Consider the following 7,003-nt stretch of genomic DNA (forward strand, 5'->3'; position numbering starts at 1 on the left):
ATAGCTTCATGATGAGGAAGAACTGCAAGGATTATGGTGATGCCATTTGAAGTGTAACATTGTTTTCGTTATTGGGATGAACGGTGGTAATGTGGGTCCACAACGATCAGACTTCTATACAGAATTAGAACGATATCTTAGGCCTACATTAAACACGATAATATTAACAGGTTTCATTCAAATTAAAACAACTATTAACCAAATATAAACAAATAATAGCCACCTAAAACTGATTTTATAACAATTACATTTCATGTTACATATTTTGTGGGTATAACGCAATGTCAACATCCCTATTGAAAATTGTTAAATTGAATATTTTATTGTAGTATTTGTAATAGACGAATAAATGTTGTAATGAGGTATGGCAGGCTGAACGTGTGGGCTGGCTCGGTGCCTGTCTATTGTTGTATCACAGCGACCTCTATAGGCTTCAGTACATTTACAGATAAATAATATAGACAAAGTCAAAAGATTTTCACTTTAAACTCTAGAAACACTTGACAACTTGGAACTTTTTACAACTTCGAATAAGCGACCAAAGTTAGCCTAGAATATGAGTCAAAAGATTATATGTTATTTGCTCCCAAGTGGCGCAGCGGTTTACGGCACTGCATCTCAGTACACTACAGACACATTGGTTCGATTCCAGGCTGTATCACAACCGGCCGTGATTAGGAATCCAATAGTGTAGCGCACAATTGGCCCAGCGTCGTCCGGGTTAGGGTTTGCCCGGGGTAGGCCCATATTGTAAATAATAATTTATTTTCTTAACTGACTTTCCTAGTTAAATAAAGGTTAAATAAAATAAACTATCTCACAGTGTGTGTGGTCAGATAAAGTTTATAATATAATTACTCTTAGAAGATTGGAAACATATGTTCTATATACACTTTAAACCATAACCGTTTTCCCCTGCCCCGTTGCTTGTGAGGGTCAAATCATTTCCATTCAGTGTTAACAAAGGCTATTTAAAATACTTGTTTTCTAATCATTTTACAAAGTCTAAAGATTGGTGTTGTTCAATATTAGTAAACTTGAGATATTATTTCGTAATGAAAACTTATTTGAGTATTTTTTCCAGAGAGCAAGGCAGAGTGATGGAGGTCTAACAGAATTTAATTAATCAAATTAAGATCTAGGCCACCTCAGTGCGCACTGCAGCAGTCTCCACCGTGTTAATTCAGGGGTCAAAGTGGCTTTATTTTTCAGTAAACGTTGACTTCTCTCAAGGAGAGGAACATTTATGCGCATAAATTTGTGACATTTTGATGGCAGTTCGCTAAACAGTTACGCCGTTAAAAGCCTGTTAGAAAATTAACCAGGTCAGAGGGTGGTAAAGGCAGGAGAGGGTCAGATGTGTTTGTTGTGCCTTCTGTCAAAAACACAATTAATTATATTATCAGCAACTTTGTTTAGCTATACACAGAGCTCAGCCATCTCTCAGATCTCCATCGGTAGGTTAATTCATGTATGGATTTGGGGATGATGATTACTTCTGTAAGATCACGCGCCATGAAGTTTCAATCGCCCTTGTAAATTACTATGAAGGAAAAAAGGAAAATCAACCCAGTCAAGGCACAACATGAAACGCAGAAATAAAAAAGTACTTATAATAAAATGAACCAGATAATGTCTGAATAAACAACATGCCTCAGTGTTTAAATGCGCTGATATATTCAGATGGACAAAAGACAGCCCTTCCCGGAAGTCAAGGCAGGTGCGCGGAATGTTATCTTTTACTCGACATTCGCACGTCACATCTTCTCACGAGCCTTTTGTAGTTGAAATGAAATAACCCCCCCGGTGTCTGGTTTCTGGGTTTTGTAGCGAAGCACCTTGAGGTTTGCAGCGCCGCTAGCTGCAGCCTGCCATTATATTACGTTTCCCTAATATATACAACAACACAAATCATTTAGCGGTGGATGTACAGTTGATTGTTTAATGAGTAATAAAGCGGCTAGGAGCCTATAATTAGGCTGTCACTGTGAGCTGGTCCTCCCAGCGCCCCGGGCCACAGCGGAGAGAGACGCCATTAACACTCCAAACAAATACATTTAAGACAGCGTAGAGATAAACTGTAGAGGTGGTTCGATGTTAATGCTAAGGAAAGTTATCTAATATTTACCGCCTGTTATTTAGTGGCCAACAAGTGTAAACAACAACACAAAAACAACAGCCCATGGTATAATAAAGTAACAACAATTATTATTAGTTTAATGACAGAAATTATTATAATAATGAGCAGAATGGGCAATTACCTTTTCCAATGAATTAAAGTGAAATACAGTTTAATATATTATTGATTTAATGGTTGCTCATGTGATAAAACACAGAAATCTAGAAAAAATTACATGTATTAAAAGATTTAAAATGAATTTGACTTTTAATCGTTCCTATTAACAAAATAGAAGTTACATAGATTTTAATAATGAATACATAAACATTAGATGCCAATGCAAATTGGCACTAAATTGCTGCTATTTTGAGGAAGAACATTGGACATGTGGGAATCCAGAAAGTGTACAATATTCTAACACAATATGTTGTTGACACTCATGTTATTATTTACCCAGGCCTAACACGGTCTAACCCTAACCCTAACCCGGTCTAACCCGGTCTAACCTTAACCCTGTCTAACCCTAACCCTGTTAACTCTCATATTATTATTTAACTAGGCAAGTTAGTTCAGAACACATCCTTATTTACCCCGGCCTAACCTGGCCTAACCCTAACCCGGACAGCGCTGGGACACATATTTTCCATGTCGTCTCGGGCCGTGGTCCCACACCATACTATGCCTTTTGTTGCTGAACACCAACAGTGACCCTTTGCTGCCTGAAATCTGACACAATGTAGCAATCCATTTACTTTGCTGTAGAGTTGTGTCTTGTGTGTGAGTGTGGGTGAGCAGAGAGGAGACACCGCTGAGGGAAAGTTTATCACTGTCTTGTCTTTTGGCAGGAGCAGCCTATTCACCCAGCCCTCTGCTTTACAACACAGTTGTCTCTGCCTCTTTCATCCAGAGATGTCTGTTGTCTTTCTGAAGATGCCTTAATCCAATCATCTCCATAGTGAGAGAGAGCTGGCTGAATACCTCCTGTAGTTTGGCCCAGCTGGGAGCGACAAGTCAGTCAGTAGCAACACTACAACAATGTCCCAACACCGTGTTCAGCTGACTACTCTGCTGCTCCTTGTTTCAGGAACACAATGGGTTGAATGGGACGGATGGCATGGTCACAGGCCTTTCTTTCCAAGAGGAACAGGTCGGTATCAAACACGCCACAGGAAGAGACTGGGTTGGTGGGGGCTGGATGGGACTGGGTTGGTGGGGGCTGGATGGGACTGGGTTGGTGGGGGCTGGATGAGACTGGGGTGGTGGGGGCTGGATGGGACTGGGTTGGTGGGGGCTGGATGGGACTGGGTTGGTGGGGGCTGGATGAGACTGGGTTGGTGGGGGTTGGATGAGACTGGGTTGGTGGGGGCTGGATGAGACTGGGTTGGTGGGGGCTGGATGAGACTGGGTTGGTCGGGGGCTGGATGGGACTGGGTTGGTGGGGGCTGGATGGGACTGGGTTGGTGAGGGCTGGATGGGACTGGGTTGGTGGGGGCTGGATGAGACTGGGTTGGTGGGGGCTGGATGAGACTGGGTTGGTGGGGGCTGGATGGGACTGGGTTGGTGGGGGCTGGATGAGACTGGGTTGGTGGGGGCTGGATGAGACTGGGTTGGTGGGGGCTGGATGAGACTGGGTTTGTGAGGACTGGATAGCTGTGTTGGAGGGGCTTAGTTGTTTGGTTGGTTGGAGGGGGCTGCATGGTTCTTGTGGAGGGGGGAGGGGGCTGGATAGCTGGGTTAGAGGGGGCTGAGAATAGGTTGGGGCCTGAGACACATGGCTCTCTCACAAATAGCAACAACGGCTTGGCAGCTGCTGGTGATTCGCTCTCAAGCCCTGCTGACCAGGCCAGAACAGGCCAGAGCAGGCCAAAGCAGGCCAGAACAGGCCAGAGCAGGCCAGAACAGGACAGAGCAGGCCAGAACAGGCCAGAGGAGAACGTGGAGGTAGACACTTTCTGGCTAATAAAAAACTAGAGTCAAAACAGATGGCCAGATATACTGAGGGCTCATTAGAGTCAAAACACCCCCCAAATATACTGAGGGCTCATTAGGGTCAAAACACCCCCCAAATATACTGAGGGCTAATTAGGGTCAAAACACCCCCCAAATATACTGAGGGATCATTAGAGTCAAAACACCCCCCAAATATACTGAGGGCTCATTAGGGTCAAAACACCCCCCAAATATATTGAGGGCTCATTAGGGTCAAAACACTCCCCAAATATACTGAGGGATCATTAGAGTCAAAACACCCCCCCAAATATACTGAGGGCTCATTAGAGTCAAAACACTCCCCAAATATACTGAGGGATCATTAGAGTCAAAACACCCCCCAAATATACTGAGGGATCATTAGAGTCAAAACACCCCCCAAAATACTGAGGGCTCATTAGAGTCAAAACAGCCCCCAAATATACTGAGGGATCATTAGGGTCAAAACAAACGTCCAGATATACTGAGGGCTCATTAGAGTCAAAACAGCCCCCAAATATACCGAGGCTTCATTAGGGCCAAAACACTCGGCCAGGTATACTGAGGGATCATTAGAGTCAAAACAAACGTCCAGATATACTGAGGGCTCATTAGGGTCAAAACACTCCCGATAAACTGAGGGCTCATAAGGGTAAAAAAACAAAAAACACGGCCAGACATACTGGGTGCTCATTAAGTTCAAATCATACTGCCAGATATACTGAGGGCTCATTAAAATGAAAACACAGCCCAGATATACTGGGGACTCATTAGGGTCAAAACACACTTGAGATATACTGAGGGCTCATTACGGTCAAAGCAGCCTTCAAATATACTGAGGGCTCATTAGGGTCAAGACACACCCCAGATATACTGAGGCCTCATTAGGGCCAAAACACACAGCCAGATATACTGAGGGCTCATTAGGTACAAAACACACCTCAGAAATACTGAAGGCTCGTTAAGGTCAAAACACACCCCAGAAATACTGAAGGCTTGTTATGGTCAAAACACACCCCAGAAATACTGAAGGCTCATTAGGGTCAAAACACACCCCAGAAATACTGAACGCTCGTTAAGATCAAAACACACCCCAGATATACTGAAGGCTTACTAGGGTCAAGACATTTCCCAAATATACTGAAGGCTCAATAGAATCAAAACATCCCAAACCTATTTAGGATTCGCCTATTTTTTTTCAATATTCCCCTAAAATGACAAACCCAAATCTAACTTCCTGTAGCTCAGGACCGGAAGCAATGATATGCATATTATTGGTATCATTTGAAAGGAAACACTTTGAAGTTTATGTAAATGTGAAATGAATGTAGGAGAATATAACACATTAGATCAGGTAAAAGATAATACAAAGAAAAAAACAGGCCGTTTTTTTGTACCATCTTTGAAATGCAAGAGAAAGGCCGTAATGTATTTTTCCAGCCCAGACGCAATGTAGATTTTGGCCACTAGATGGCAGCAGTGTATGTGCAATGTTTTAGACTGATCCAATGAACCATTGCATTACTGTTCAACATGTTGTATCAAATCTGCCCAAATGTGCCTAATTGGTTTATTGATGCATTTTCATGTTCATAATTGTACACTCTCCTCAAACAATAGAATGGTATTCTTTCACTGTAATAGCTACTGTAAAGTGGACAGTGCAGTTAGAGTAACAAGAATTTAAGCTTTCTGCCCATATTGGATATGTCTATGTCCCGGGAAATGTTCTTGTTACTAACAACCTCATGCTAATCACATGAGCCTACGTTAGCTCAACCGTCCCGCAGGGGGGACATCGATCCTGTGAGTTTATACGAGATGGTGGCAGAAACATTATGTACAGAATAAGTTACAAATACCGCTGAAAAACACACACAATAGCACAATGGGTTATGAGCCTGTAAAATGGCAGCCATCTCCTCCGACGCCATTTGTCCAGTAATGATGGAAGTACACTACCGTTCAAAAGTTTGGTGTCACTTACAAATGTCCTTGTTTTTGAAAGAAAAGCATTTTTTTTGTCCATTAAAATAACATCAAATTAATCAGAAATACAGTGTGGACATTGTTAATGTTGTAAATGACTATTGTTGTTGAAAATTGATGTTTTTTTTATGGAATATCTACATAGGCGTACAGAGGCCCATTGTCAGCAGCCATCACTCCTGCATTCCAATGGCACATTCTGTTAGCTAATCCAAGTTCAGAATTTTAATAGGCTAATTGGTCATTAGAAAACCCTTTTGCAATTATGTTAGCACAGCTGAAAACTGTTGTTCTAATTAAAGAAGCAATGAAACTGGGCTTCTTTAAACGAGTTGAGTATCTGGAGCATCAGCATTTGTGGGTTTGATTACAGGCTCAAAACTTCCAGAAACAAAGGACTTTCTTCTGAAACTACACCAGTCTCAAAGTCAACAGTGAAAAGGTGACTCTAGGATACTGGCCTATTTTCTTAACTCTATTTCTTGACCTACATTGTTGGTTAAGGGATTGTAAGTAAGCATTTAACGGTAAGGTCTACACATGTTGTATTTGGCGCATGTAACAAATACAATTTTATTTGAGTTCAGTTGATGGGACAGTATTTAATAATCCTGTATATGGCTGACAGTATTTATTATTCCACTATACGGTTGACTGTATTTATTATTATCTATATGACTGACTGTATTTATTATTCCTCTATATGACTGACTGTATTGATTATTCCTCTATATGACTGACTGTATTTATTATTATCTATATGGCTGACTGTATTTAATATTATCTATATGGCTGACTGTATTTATTATTCCTCTATATGGCTGACTGTATTTATTATGCCTCTATATGGCTGACTGTATTTATTATTATCTATATGACTGACTGTATTTATTATTATCTATATGACTGACTGTATTTATTATTCCT

This window comes from Oncorhynchus clarkii, unplaced genomic scaffold, assembly GCF_045791955.1.
Source record: "Oncorhynchus clarkii lewisi isolate Uvic-CL-2024 unplaced genomic scaffold, UVic_Ocla_1.0 unplaced_contig_1074_pilon_pilon, whole genome shotgun sequence".
Classification (NCBI taxonomy): domain Eukaryota; kingdom Metazoa; phylum Chordata; class Actinopteri; order Salmoniformes; family Salmonidae; genus Oncorhynchus; species Oncorhynchus clarkii.